At 42.6% G+C, this 15,000-nt stretch overlaps 2 non-coding genes across 2 annotated transcripts; one reads left to right on the top strand and one right to left on the bottom strand.

Annotated features, from left to right (window-relative positions):
- The first annotated feature begins 8,742 nt into the window (after positions 1-8,742).
- TRNAD-GUC lies at positions 8,743-8,816 on the top strand. The gene has a single exon. It is a non-coding gene; the product is annotated as a tRNA-Asp (tRNA).
- Positions 8,817-9,447: 631 nt separating this feature from the next.
- Positions 9,448-9,519, bottom strand: TRNAN-GUU. Its single transcript has one exon. It is a non-coding gene; the product is annotated as a tRNA-Asn (tRNA).
- Positions 9,520-15,000: the final 5,481 nt, after the last annotated feature.

Consider the following 15,000-nt stretch of genomic DNA (forward strand, 5'->3'; position numbering starts at 1 on the left):
GGAGAGGATTCCTCTGGCTTGCCCTAAAGCCCCCATCGCCCCGCTTCTACCTTCACTCGGGGCAGCAACCTCGATGAGGGTAAGTGATTCGGCATGCTGTTCAATGACTTGGGGCCTGTTCGGCCGCTCTCCGCGGAGCGGAGCTGGCGGAGCGCCCTTTTAGCAGCTCTGCGTATTATACCTAGCAAGCCACTTCGCTCCGGCGCGGAGCCGCGGAGCGGAGGGAGTCCGAACGCGGCCTTGAAGGCAACTTGTCACGTGCTAATGCTCTTCGACAAGGACTTGGACGACATCTTCGTTTTACGTGGTTGGACGTGAAGTTATACTATGCGTTTTCATTTTATGTAGTTGAGCGTGGAGTTATACTATGCATTGTCATTGTATGTAGTTGGAAGGGCGGTCCGGCAGTTGATTTGGCCGGACTTGGACGCACGCGAATTGGATGGAGGAGTTTTTCATAGCACAAGCCGTGGCACGGGCCGCACGCCGCAAAAGGCAGCGGCCGAAGTCCTACCGCGGGCGCGCGCCGCTCGATCCGGACGAACATCTCCTTGCGCACGCTCACTTACCACGGCGTAGACAGACGCCGTTAATGACAAAAAATTAAGTCGAGGAAGAAGGCCTCGTCATCGCTCGCTTCTAATTCCACTACGAACTGATGACCCTTCAAAGAGAGTAGAAATAATCAAACTGAAGCGGTACTTGCGGACTAGCGGCGCCGATTGAAAGGCTGCGTGAGGATATGCACAGCCATGCAAACACATGCAGGCCATAGTGAGGCTAGATATTTCAAAAAAAAAAAACCTAAATTCTCATCTCCCCCCTCCACCGCCCACAAACACACACGTGCGCGAGGGCAACCTTCGGCCGGTAGTGTTCCATGTGGTGACGCCTGATGGCCTGATGGTGCGGCCAAGTTTTTTTTTGTGTTAGTTGGAAACTGTCACATGGGTCACCTCTTTTCGATCCAAAAATCGTATGTGCAATTAAACTTGGACACTTATAAAAAATCTAGTCAGGTACGATCTTTTCTCAGCTACTTAGGAACGGTACCAAAAGCAAAAAATAAATAATAAAACTGTTAGAAAACAAAAAATTGAAAAAAAAGAGCAATAAAAAAGAAAAATAAGACAACAGTAGGAGAAATTAGTATTTTTTTAGTAGAGATTGCTACGTTTTATGTTCATAAAACGAGCAAGAGCACCCCAAGAGAAATTAAAAGAGTAACCACAAACAAAAAAAAGTTTACAGCGAAATAATTTTCTATTATGAGCGAGCAGGCGATGATAACGTGGGGATGAGCTTGCCATTCATTGCCATGAGTAGAGGCACGTCACTAGACTCTTTGCAGTTTACACGGATATATATAACCTTTTATTAACTTGTTATATACGGATGACTTTAATTAGTGTCCGTCCGTGCTGGTATTATATATGTTCGAGCTCCGCTAGTACCCCGTGCCCAGGACTTGGGAGTGGCATGGGCGGTGAGCTCAGGAAGACCGGGGATCACACCTTGGTCTATATCTACGGCGGTCGCTCTCGCACATCGTGAGGAGCGCCCCGACGGCGTGCTCTCTGCAGGAGTAACTTAGGGCCAGTTCTTTTCGGCGATTCTCCCAGAATCGCCATCCTCCTCAGCTTCTTCCAGAATCGCCACTCCATATTTTTTTTACAATCCTATCTAGTTAAGGTCTAATTAGACAGGATTGTAAAAAACATATGAAGTGATGATTATGGGAGAAGCTGGGGAGGGGGGCGATTCTGGTAGAATCGCCCAAAAGAACTGGCCCTTACTCCCTCCGTCTAGGTGTGTGAGTCATCTTACAAAAACCAAATAATCCCAAAATACTAAGGTTAGTCATAGTGGGAGTAACTTAGGTAGTAACATAGCGCATTTCAAGAAAATTTTGCTTACGTGGCAAGTAGTTAATGAGAGATGGTAACATAATATGTTACTATAACATAGCGCTTCCCGAGACAAGATGAGTCTACAAATTAATAAATGAAGCCATCCATGATACTACTATTATGTTACTTTGTGTTATGAAGGTAGTAACTTAGACTAGTGTCATGCATATGACATTAGTCTAAGTGACTCCCCACTATGACCAGCCTAAGGCGCGGTGCATTAATTTTTACCTCGTTTCTTGCAGTGGTTAGTTCATTGCATGCAATGCTATTAACTAGCAAATAAATATTAATGTCTCTCGTTTTTCTTTTTGCCTTGGTCACGGTGCACAACCTAAGATGACTTACTCACCTAGACGGAGGGAGTATGTGGTAACACCACACTTATCTAGGCAAAATAGATGATGTGACATGTAATTAATGAAGAAAGAGAGGCATGTGGTAACATAGCTAATAATTACTGTAACACCATACATATCAAGAAAAGACGAGTCTACCACCTAATAAACGTCTTGCGCGCTAAAAAGCCAGTTTACCCCGCGCGTGCCTTTTGGCGCCGCTGTTGGAGATGATCTAAAGTTGCTGTTGCGGCGGCTGCAGCGAGCTATGCATCTTGTAGTAATTTCTTTTTTTTTGATGGAATAGTAAATTGTTTACTGTAGCACTATGTCTTCCTGGACGCTCAGGAAGTCAGGATGAACGGTCGTACGAATTGTATGTTACTTGCTCTTACCAGCAGCTTTGCTTTGCTTGACTGGTTCAAGCCTGCAACAGCGATTGAGATGCACTCACAGCAAAGACTGAGGGTCGACAGAGACGACTTTGAGCACTTGACTTGTAGCACTGGTTCAATGGCAGCACCGAGGATCGTGATTACATTAGGTTAATCAAGAAGTTCAGACCACCTTTTGACTTGACGCACAGTTGTTAAGAGTACTTATACTAGGAGGAGTAACCCGGCCACAAAGTCATTTCTTCATAACTGAAGCTGGGCAGAGAGATCATCGAACATGAAGCGGCTTTCTTCTTCTCGGCCCTCGCTCCGACGCGCTGTGGCAATCAGCCAATCATCATGGTGATCATATGCTGCTGCTTCCTGCTGCCATGTCCATGCTCTGCGGTTTGCAAAAGTACATAGTCACGTCACGTGTCAGTTCTAGTACATATATTTTGGAAGTGAATGCTCGTTTTTACATATAATTTGTTGTGATGGCATGCATTTGGTTAGTGGGGCTGGGGAGAGGCCAACAGCCAGTGGGAGGAAACCATTTTGAGAAGGATACCATTTTGGTCAGGGGGATCGGGAGGGCCCCGGGGGAGAAGGAAACAGGGGAGGAGGAAACCAAGTAGGACGGTCGCCTCCGGCGCCGCGGGGTAAGACGCCGTGGAACCATAGGTAATGTGACGGCTCCTGCCATGGCGCGGTTACTAGAAGCTGATTGCTGCTTGTCTCCCCAAAGGTGGTCTGGCATGATGCCTCTATCTTTAGAGCAAGTGCTGGTTTTGGTTGCAATTTGTTCTGTGATCCCTAGCTTTTCAAGCATTTTATCTCATAATAATAGGTTTTTGCCTCATAGTGCTTGTCCGAGAGCAAACATCATTCACAGTGGGTTTCTTACTAGTGTTCCAACTCGCAACTCTCTTTATTGTTTTTGTTCTTTCCTTCCCCGCTTTTTAACACTTGTAAGCGTTATTTTCTTAAGGAATTAGTGGAAATGGGGTAAGTTCGGTTGTAAACCCAAACAAAGTGAAACTATCGAATTCGACCAGTGAGGCCATCCCACTATTCACGCTTGCTCTTCATGCACCATCAATGTTGATGTATGTGTACTCGGACCACTCAAACAAGTCTTTTTTTGTAATGTGGGAAAGTTGAGTATACATGCCAATCTTACATCTCTCGTATCTTGGCATAATCGTTAGCTCATACATATTGACCTTGCAAAAACAATGTATGTATCCCATATCCATTGCAATTAAAACAAATACATGCATGTGAGGACGAGCAATTCCATAATACTTGGTTTGTAGAAGAGTTAAGAGATTTTATATCAGGTCAAACATTTTATTTAGCACAATAATGAGAGTATTTACGTGTTGGAATCCTCCTTGGAATATATGATATCCCACCACCAGCATTTCCCCTTTTTCTTGTGTGACAATGAGTACAATATTTTAGCGAATGGCCACACACAATCAATTTGGTGATCCTAGTCACAATGTTAATGATCTAGAATCAAGAGAGAATGGTCCTTTGTTGAATAATAGTGCATATGGACTTTTAATACCCTTTTCGATAAATTTGGTCAAGCTCTATGGTCTGATTTTGGAGAAAAAGGAGTTGAGATCTACTCAGACAAGTCATTGAGAATGTGAGGAGGAAGAAGCGATTTGTACACGAGGACGAATATATAAGGAGAGGAAAAAAGGTAAAGGTTGACGACAACAATGAAAAGCGACAAGCCATCCACATGAACTAATTATCGACATCCGAGTGGGCACTAATGGCGTCCTTGTGGACTTGCATGGATTGCCTGATCATGTTGCAGGCTCCCCCCCTTGCTGTTCTAGAGTCCCGGCAGGAAATAACATTTTTATTGACAAGTTTGTTTAATGGCTCTTAAAAGTCAATTTTTTGTGTGAAAATTCTAGGTTTTTAATTATATTCTTTACGCAACTATTAGGAGCTCACCTATCGGTGTTTAGCAGACCCATTGGCCCAACTAACATTCGAAAGCCCAAATACAAAAATTATCAAAGCCAGGTTTCGATCCGGAAACCCACCAGAGCTATATATCGCTTGTATCGATTCATATTATTTCTCGCCTATGGCGTCCAAGCATTTGGGTCGGCCCAGAAATTAGGTCGTTGCTCGGGTCGCTCGCTCAATCGCTTCTTGGGTCATTTGCTCGGTCACTGCTCAGGTTGTTCACTAGTCATGTTTTTTCTTCTTCTTTAGCTATCTATCTGTCTGGACTGTCTGGTTTTATTGGTTTTTTATTTTCTTTCTATACGTTTTGCTTAAGGTTTTCTTCGTTTTTGATTGAGTTTTTTGTTCTTATTCTCCTTTGACTTTTTTATTTACAGTTTTTTTCATTCTTATTTATTCTTTTGGAAAAAATTTTAAAATTTTGAACACGCATTCCATTTTCTTTATCTATTTTTTGCCTTTTCTATGGCTTTTTTTTGTTTTTCTTTGGTTTTAGTTTTTTTCTTTGTTTTATTATTATTTTGAGACATATGTTATTTTTCTAACACATTGTACATTTTTCGTATATATTAGGAACATGTTTTATACACGTTTAACATTTTCCATTTACCAAAAATATGTTTTGATGTCTACCTTTTACACACATATTTTTATACCCTAATTTTTTTTATATACATTTCACATTTCTGAAAATACATGATTTAACTTTTTTTAAATACAACATTGAATTTTTTTTTTGTGAATTCATGTTAAAAATCTTCCAAATACAACGTTGAAACATAGTTCTGAATGATACAAAACATTTTATTAACTAGCTGAAAATTTCTTTACATTGTATCAACATTTTTTTAGAAATGTCACAAACATATTTTTTGAAACATGTGAACAATTTTCATTTTTAAACACTGTATAATTTTTTAATATAAATATTATATTTGGAAATATATGTAAGAGTGTAAAAAATTCAAAATATTATATTTTAGGACATTCTGACAATTTTTTTAGTCCCCTCGTTCCCGAGCAAGAAAACGGATGCACTAACGCGCAACGGCTTTCGCGCTAGTTGCTCAATCCGTTGCTTCTTGTTCGGAAGAATCCGCAAATGAATATTCTTTATTTCCTCTCGGACAGGCCCTATTTTTTCATTCGAATGTACATCTTTTTCGGTAATGATCATCTACAACTGAAAGACTGACGTCTTCCTCTACTCGATCCTTAGTTATACAATCTCCCTCCACCTCAATTTTTATGATCCTCATAGCCTTTTTTATTTGCGTCCTCCCCCTGGATCTATTCCTGCCGCGTCCACGTCCTCTGCCTCCAGCAACTAGAGCTGCATCATCTTGTTCATTATTGAGAATAGGCCTCTTCTCACACCGTACCAGTTCTTTTTGCAGTTGAATCTTCCCGTTCTGGCTTATTGAGTGTATAGATTCTTTTTGAAATGCAATCTATTCCCACATCACTCTTCTCATAACATATCCTGTTCTCCTCACTTTGATTCTGGATTCACCGGTTGATTTAAGACGGGGTTCTATGCTTTCTAGCCCCATTTGACAAAAGTGAGCTTCCCCTATCTCTTTTGTAGGAATCAGATAGCAATGCTCATTCGTGAATAGCATTTCATGTTTCCGCTACTTCGTCGGAGAGATCCATGGAAACTCAAAAAAGAAAAGCGGACGACATTGTTCATACGATAGCCGGAAAAGTAAGTTCTCCCGCCGGCTATTCAAAAAAGAAAGACTTACTTATTCATAAACTGCCTTTTATCGAGCATAATAGCTCTTATACGCTTGTACAGAGGAGTATAAAACAATGTATATATATATATATATATATATATATATATATATATATATATATATATATATATATATATATATATATATATATATATATAGGTGTTTAGTATCCTACAAAAACATTAACATCCAAAGCACCGTAAACTTGCTTTCTCTCCCGCTGACAGACAAAGAAAAGTTTTTTTAGACTTTTCTATGGTAGGCCTACGCTAGTGGAATATCTTTTGTGTTTGTATTCTAGCTTAGCTCTCTCTATTCTTTGCTTAAGCTATCGTGTCGTGTAGATGGATGGCATCTCCCTATTCCCACATCCCCGGATATGATTAATGCATGGAAGCTAAGGAATTGGGTCATTCTTCAGCCCAAGATGCAAGCATTTGGACTCCATCCGAATATGGCAGTTGAACTCTTATAATAGGCTTGGCTCTGGAAAATGGGCTTATCTTGGGCAAAAAAACGCAAATAAAGAAGAGCTTCTTGTTTCCAAGCGGAACTCGAATGGGCTGCTAGCAGATTTGTTGGGGATGGCAAGTTAACACCGTGGGTAGGCTTGCCTTTCACTCGCTCTGGCACATTTTGGCGGAACGTCAACGTTATATATAGTGGAATTCTAGAGGTAAGTTAATGTTTTCAAAAATCCAAATGGAAAAGGATTTGCAAAAATATGCAGATTAGAAGCTAGTATCTCAAGTTTTATGAGAGAAAGAAGAGGAAGAATCGGCGAACATCCTAAAAAATGGTACTTTTGTGTCAATCCGATCAAAAACAAACATATTCTATTGTGTGTTGACCACCGGGAAACGAATGGATTAAGATAAAGACGGACGGTTCAATTAGCGAGCATGGGAAGGCTTGTGGAGGTTTAGCAAGAAAAAGGGGATATATGCGTTCTCTCAAGCAGTTAAGAACAAGACCATACTCGAAGTCGAGCTCTTTTGCATCTGAACATGTATTCAAATAGCAGCTGAAAAGGAGTGTCAGAGGATTTGGATTGATTCGGATTCCCTAACGTAAGACATGGTCTACTCTCAAGATCCCAAAGTCTACAGCTAAGGAAAGCCCCTTCTTCATAAGATCAAGAAAGTACGAGCGTCTTTCGAAGATTGGAAAATCTCCCATACTTGGAGAGAAGCAAACCAACCGGCCGATTTGCAATTGACTATGCTTAGTAGTTGACATCTTTGATCTTCACATTTTCCCTTCCATTTTGTAAAGTTAGTAGAAGAGGATAGATTCGGTAAATTGACGAATGTCAATCTTCATTTTTGTAGATTAATACACTGGTAGGGGTCGATCAGGCAAATCCCAAAGCTGACCCCCGAACAACTGCCGGACTGCTCTACTGATCTTCTCTCTCTTCAGAAAAACGGAACCTTCTCAAAGACTCCCTTTGCACTGAGAACACAATTCAGAACCCTCCTTCTCACAAGAAGGCAAACCTTGTACGTTGATCGAATCTTCTTTCGCATCCAGAAGAGAGGCTGTGGGCTATCCGAGAGAGTGGTTCAGGTGACTACCGGAGTCATTGATTAAGCAGGTCAGATGGGCTTAGTAGGGCTCGAACCTACAATATCACCGTTATGAGCGGTACGTTTCAACCAATTAAACTATAAGCCCAATCGGATCTCTACATGCCGGGAAGAGCGGACAGAAAGAGGAGACCTTTGCTCTATCTCCTTCTTCCTCTTCCCGGGGCCCCGGAGGGGTTCTTTGGCAAGCCCTATTAAAGAAGCTAAGTGACTTTCGTCACTCAAGTAGTGAGTTTGAGAGTGACCGTTAGGGCGACCACTTGTACTTCTAGGCCTTGGCGACCTATATGTTACGCAACATAGCTTCACTCGATTCAGTAAATCAATAGTTCAAACCAGCCCACTAATAGCTTAGATAGTGGCCCTTCCACTTTGGTATAGTTGACCCTACCTATTGACTCAAGGTTCATAGGAAGGGCGAACCCAGACGTAGTGGGATGTAGGCTTCAGTTGTTTTGGTACTTTTTCACTACGTCTTATTATTTGTTTTGTAACCGGCTTTTCACCGGCAGGTCAGTAGGCCTTTTAGAAGGCGAACAAACGAAAGTTCTCCGCGGGCGCTAGCGCTATCTTGTTCGCTTTTGTCAACTGAAGTCGTGCGTAGCACCAACTAACTGATAGCTGATAGAGCGCGGAGCCCCTTCTCTAAGCGAGCAGAGCCATTTCTTTCTACTGTCGTCAAAAGAAAAAGAAAAGTACTAAAGGCAAAGGGCATTCTGTTGTACAACTACTTTGGTATAGTTACAAAGGTAACCGGTAGGTGACTGTTGAATCGACAGTAGTTACTAAAGGGGGAAATAGCTCAGTTGGTTAGAGTGCTGGTCTGTCACGCCAGAAGTCACGGGTTCAAACCCCGTTTTCCCCGCCCGATCTTCCTCTTCCTGCCCGACTCATTCTGAAAACACTGGAAGCTGCTGATCCCAGCGTAGAATTCAAGACAATTGTTCCTTCTTCGGTCTCCCTCCACCCCCTTTGTTTGTTGTGGATCTCACCGCAGGCACTTACTTAATGAATGAGTGAAGATCTTCCTTCCCCCCTTGTGTCTTACCAAGGACTGAGTTCCCACTTGTGGCGAAAAAAAAGTATACCATCCCACCCGGCCTAACCCGGGGGGTTAAGGTTCCTCTCGGAGACTGCCAGTCTACAAGAAGCTGGCAGAGCTTTAGCCATTGGACCACATCCATCCATCCTCCTACCTAAAGACGCCTTTTCTTGTTCGTTCTTCGAATTACGCTAGTGGAGACTAATTCCTTCCGGCTAATGAAGATACTACCCCAGTCTTCCCATTCATTCCCAGTGGATCCTTCTTATCCCTTTTCATTGAACGAACCAAGTTCACCTATACGAGAGTGAGGAATAGAAATCCTACAATCAACTTCCCACTTTTGATGTCCCGTTTGACGATTCTGCTGCGTCTTTAGAAAAAAAAGGAGAAGGACAGGGGTCGCTAGTCAGAAAATCTATAACTATCAATTCGAATTCTGAATGAATCAAATCTCCCCAAGTAGGATTCGAACCTACGACCAGTCAGTTAACAGCCGACCGCTCTACCACTGAGCTACTGAGGAAGAACGGACTTAAGGAAGCTGACTCTCGTTCTTTGGCCCAACCAACCGCAGACTGAAAATCCAAAAAGTGCGTCACTTTTTCTCTTTCACATACACCGGGAGAAAGGGTGACGATAGCAATCCCCTTTGCCTCCCCGGCCGGGGCAGGACAAGGGGGGCGGCGGTCAACCATCAACTCTCGATATGCATATTGATCAATCGATCTCCGCGTCCTGCCAGTTCGCTAAGTAGACTCACTCTACCGAGGTGCAACTAAGGTTGGTTCCTGCCAATTCCCTTGCTGATCAGCCTTGGAATTGGCAAGTATGAGAGAGGACTCTCTCTGTCTCTCCGAGTTTCAACTACTAAGTGAAGTTAAGTAGCACTTCCGCTATTCTAAATGTGAATAGATTCCGATCAAGCAAGCAGGAGAAGGTGGTCCTTTCATCTCTCTGTCTGCTCCATGCTCTATAAAGGATCATGAGCAGGTTTAATGCTAGAAAAAACGAGATCTGCCTAATCATTTCGGTAGATGAAGTAGTGGGAGGTCACGAAGGAAGTAAGGGGGCATGTTAAGTTGATAATTTCGAACATTTTAGCATCCTTTTGACGGTTGGGCTTTGAGTTGAGAACTTTTAAGAACTCTTAATATGAAAATACACATTCTAAAATGACGCATCGAGCAAGACCATTCTGTTTCATTGTGAATGAAAGACGTTTTCGACCAACAACATCTACTCATATCCAGCTTCGTGTCATTTTTGAACACTGCAATCAGCAAGCAGCAAGCGGAGGAGAGTCAAGTCAAGTAGAACACAGGACTGACGGGGTGGGGCGCGCCAAAGCAACCCGGGACCCCTCCGGGGTCACTACAAAAGCGCTTGCGCCTTCTTTTGAAGGTGAAAAACTACGCTAGCTAAGAAAAAGAAAAGGGTTGCGCTAATGGCAAGGAGCAAGAAAAGGGCAGCTAGCTCGAAATCCGATAAATCGAATACCTCCTGGCTTCAGTTATGAGAGAGAACTCCAAGGCAGGATAAAGACTGAGTTGGATTTAGCCGCGTGGGGAATGAAACAACATTCATGGAATGAGTTGAGGCAAAACCTCCAGCTCTTTTTGAGAGTCAGGGGCTTTAAAAGCGCTTTAAAAAGGGCTGTCTGCATTACTGGATTCACTATATCAAATTGTAGTAAAAACAAGGGACCACGTAGACTATTCTGAGGTGGTATGCTAAATCCATGATCAACTAATGTAGCTAGTGTGACTAAAGCAGCAACTATTGGCTTAACTGGTTCTAAACTCTCCCACCCGATAAAGGAATTGAAAGACTACCCCGGGCCATGTAGACTATTCCCTTCCGCGGACATTCTTTTCTAGAAGGAAAGTAGCAAAGCCGAACGCAAATACACATGCAAATTGCGTCGACTACCTCATCACTGTCCAAAATGGGGGATACCGCTCTTCATACATGGATGGACGAGGGACTCCGCTGACAACATCAGTAGATGACTTTTCTCGCGGAATGCTATTAACGTTGGAAAAAAACACAGCTCTCAAACTCACCCTCCGGGTGATAGGTAGAAGCATTAGTACCTAACGGAGCGGTATCTAACCAAAAAGGGAGGTGATGTTCTTTTTAGAAACAGGATGGAGCATGGCTTCCTTTCTTCTTAGATACATTTCATTCATTCCATTTCTCTATAGTTTACACCAGAACATCTTGCTAATCCTGACAGATCTCGAAAAGGGTGGGGGCACTAGAACCAAATCTACATACACATCGAAACTTCCTATCTCAGCCAAGCTAGCACCTTCATCCCACCAATGCATTGTACGACTCTCCACCCCCTTTTCCTCCCTCATGAAATCCTAATTTCCCGCAATGAAATTCGATTTCGTTCATGTCGGCGGTTGGCAAAATGGCCCTGAGATCCGGGACTGGTAAAACATGGGTGCCCAATTTGCTTTTCCGTGCTCCGCCTTAGTGCCCTTATGAAGGCGGCAGGGAGTCCTTAGCCTTTGAACCAAACTCTAGGGAACGCTCAATTGCCTGACGTCTCAACTGCAATGGTGAACTCAGTGACATACACTGAAATGGATTGCATCTATTGTTCCAAAAAAGGCTGATATTAGCATAAAAGCCCTTCCATGCAATTTCTTGCTTCGCTCTACATACGAAAGTGCCGAATAGTCAATGGGTAACCAGAAGATCTATGGTTTTCGAGAGAAGGTAATTGGAAAAACGATTCATTCCTTTGCTTTCTTTCAGATATCTATTCAATAAGATGATCTGACCTTACCTGAAAACTAGATTCATGAAGAAGCCCAAAAAGTGCCGGGCTTAGTGCAGCCCAGTTCCTAGCCAGTGTGGGGTTCTGCCATGGATATTCGGTCCACTCTAGAATTCCATTCATTTTTCAAACGAACTCGATTGACTCAATTCACAAACGGCAAGGAAGTCAAAAGTGACGCTTACAGGTCGTACGACAATTGCTTCTCTTCCGGGACTACATACATCTTTTCTTTAACAACTACCATACAAGCTATTCGCTTAATACATGCTAGTAGGTAGGCTGGTCGTGGAGTATTTATTTTCGTCTTTTTTTGGTCTGTCTGTATTTCGGTTTTGGGATGGTGCGAATCCATCTATCCACCATTCTTTTATCTTTCAGTAGTGTCAACCTCAGTTCTGGTTCTTTATCTTGGAATACTCTCCGTTGTCCTGGAAACAATGCTTGAAAGAAAGCATAAGGAAGCGTCAAATCAGTATGATGTATTGGCAAAGCCAGTAAGAAGGGAATCGAAAGTAGATAGGGACTCCCACTGTAGATGTGGTTTTATACCTTGATGAATTGGTACCTTATAGCATAGCGAATTTACTTTTCTTTCAAAAGGATATATCAACCTGTAGTGAAACCGGGCCACCGAGCTTGCTTTTACCGCTCTTACAGCTCTCTCTCTTCTTTTTTATGGGTAGTTTGGCCAGAAAGAGAAAGAGGAATGTACCCATTTCTATTTATCCATTCTCATAGAAAGTACCAAAAATGTTTTTGAATGTATGGAGCAGGCATATGAGTTGATATCTTCAAGAGTCAAATCCTTTTCTTGCCCACCCAGCCATAAAAGGAAAAAATCGTTACGAGCGGTCTTAAACCCTCACCTCAATCTCAAAAATGGAATTGAAAAGCTCCAATGTAAATAATGGTACCGGGGAAATACCCAGGGAAGAATCATTCTTTGAATCATCCAGATCTATCAATTTGCGAATTCAATAAAAAACGGACTGATCCTCGGAATACACCATCATCTTTCGAAGTGCGCAGTCAATATTATGTTATATTCAAAGAAACAACTCAAAGAGTAAAGGCTTCGCCCTTCAATACCACACTTCCAATCGAAATTCCTACGAGATTGACGTTCGAAGAAAAAGACATGGTTTGATAGAAACTTTAAGTGGGTATCAAATAAACTGGAATGAATGGTATCAATTTCTTCTTTTCTATACTGAATCTGCTTCGGTATCTCTTTCTTCCTTCCCTTCTGTAAACCAAGCAGTGACTAGCCTCTGGCACTCACTTTCCAAAGCACCAATTGACTTGCTTTCAGAACAACCCTGATCAGTTATACCTGAAATACCACCCGTACGCAGTACGCCATTCCCAACGCGGAGCGCCTTTATTTTCGTATTGAACTCCGCTAGGAAGAAAAAGTTAGACCGTAGCCTTGTCGAACAACCTCGTTTCTCGCTTTTGTCGATTGACTCGTGGGACTCTACTGAATTCCAGCATGGGTGTGGTAGATTACTGACGTGAAGCCGGACCTCTATGAGTGCTCTACATGGCCGGATCAAAGCTCCAAATCGTAATGTCGCGGCATACATAATCAGAAAATAGGATTCGTGAGAGCGTTTTCTTTAGCTGTTCCTTAAGAAAGCTATCGACTTAACCGCTTGTGTTAAACATATAGATTGTCCTATTCTCTCTTTTTTTCTCAAATGACCTATTTCACATAACCGATGTTGATTACAGATTTTGCCTTGCATCACATTATCGTGGTGATCAATTCCTTTCGTGGATCGATTGAAATAACCGATTTTGGTGTATTAATTCCAGATAGGTAATTTTCCTCAAGGTCATAAAGATCGGTCATCTAGCGTGGACTTCTGACTCTAAGTGGAAAGTCTTTCTCATCTACCTCTTCCATCCAAAACCGTTTTTCCGCATTTTTTTCTGCCAAGTTACTTAAATCTATATCGGAGCTATAGGATCGGTAGACCCGTAAGCGAAGATGGTTCACTCCCACATAAAGAGACGGATATTCGATGTGTTTAGCATAGTGACACTTTTTTTGGTGCCGAAACAGCCCCAATCCCTTTGGTCATTTCGCTTTTCGTGCCGGCCTGTATTCGGAGTTTCTTGGATTTGTGGTGCCTGAATGCCTTTCTCCTTCTTTTTGGTGGCATCGGATGCCCGCCTTTGGCGCTCAGAAGTGGATTCTCCTTCAAAGAGGGCTTTTCCCCTAAGAAAGGGACATGGTTGTACTGGATTTCTAGTCCTATAGTGGAAGAGCAGATAGGATCACACCTACACGTAAGTTCGTTCGTTGGGTTAGTGGCCACCCGCACTCCAACCTATCTATATGGCAACAAAGCGAATGACAAGGCCAAAGTAGCTGACTCTTATCGCTAACTTGACTCGGTCTAAGGGCGAGCTTGAATACAACTCACAGAACGACTCCTCCAAGGGCCTTCAGGCACTCAAATAGATAGTGAGACAGACACCATCTATAGAACTTGAATGACAATACACCCATATATTCTAGCTAACAATCAGAAAGTGTATCCAAATGGAGGGGACACTCTTCCTTCAGAAAGATGCCTTCGAAAGAAAAGCTCTTCCCCTCAACGACACAACACATTTTCTCAAATGTTCCACGTTTCTCACCATATCCTCATAGGGCTGAAGCACAAGAAAGAGGATTACTTGGTTACCTTGCTTCCCTCGCCTAGGACAAAGCGGGTCGCCTCTTTTCTGCAGATCTCTGCAAGATGACCCTTCTCCCCGCAATGATAGCACATAACGTTTTTCCCATGCTTGCGTGGTGAGGAGGACGAGGCCTTGAGAAGCTTTTCCACCATTTTTCCCCTTTGGCATTTGGATCCATATTTTCTTTAACGATCTCCGTGATAGTAAAGGTTTTTTTGGTAGCCTTTGCTTTTGACGGCGATGAAAGAAAGAGAACCCCTCCTATCTTTTGATCGTGGTCAAAATCCTATCCAAGTCCCCTTTTTTCAGATCTTTCTCCTGGTTTTGATCATCACCGTTCACCTACTTGTTACGGAGATCCCGACCAATGCACAATCCAGATTTTTTTCGCTTTTTTTCTCCCATCCCATCTTGGACGGGCCCAGAAGCTTTTCTCATGTTTGAATGGAGGTCTTCCGCAAATGAATTTCCATATAGGAATTATATAATGTGCCTGCAGATATTGATTGAAAGCTTGTT

This window comes from Triticum dicoccoides, chromosome 3B (assembly GCF_002162155.2).
Source record: "Triticum dicoccoides isolate Atlit2015 ecotype Zavitan chromosome 3B, WEW_v2.0, whole genome shotgun sequence".
NCBI classification, from domain to species: Eukaryota; Viridiplantae; Streptophyta; class Magnoliopsida; order Poales; family Poaceae; genus Triticum; species Triticum dicoccoides.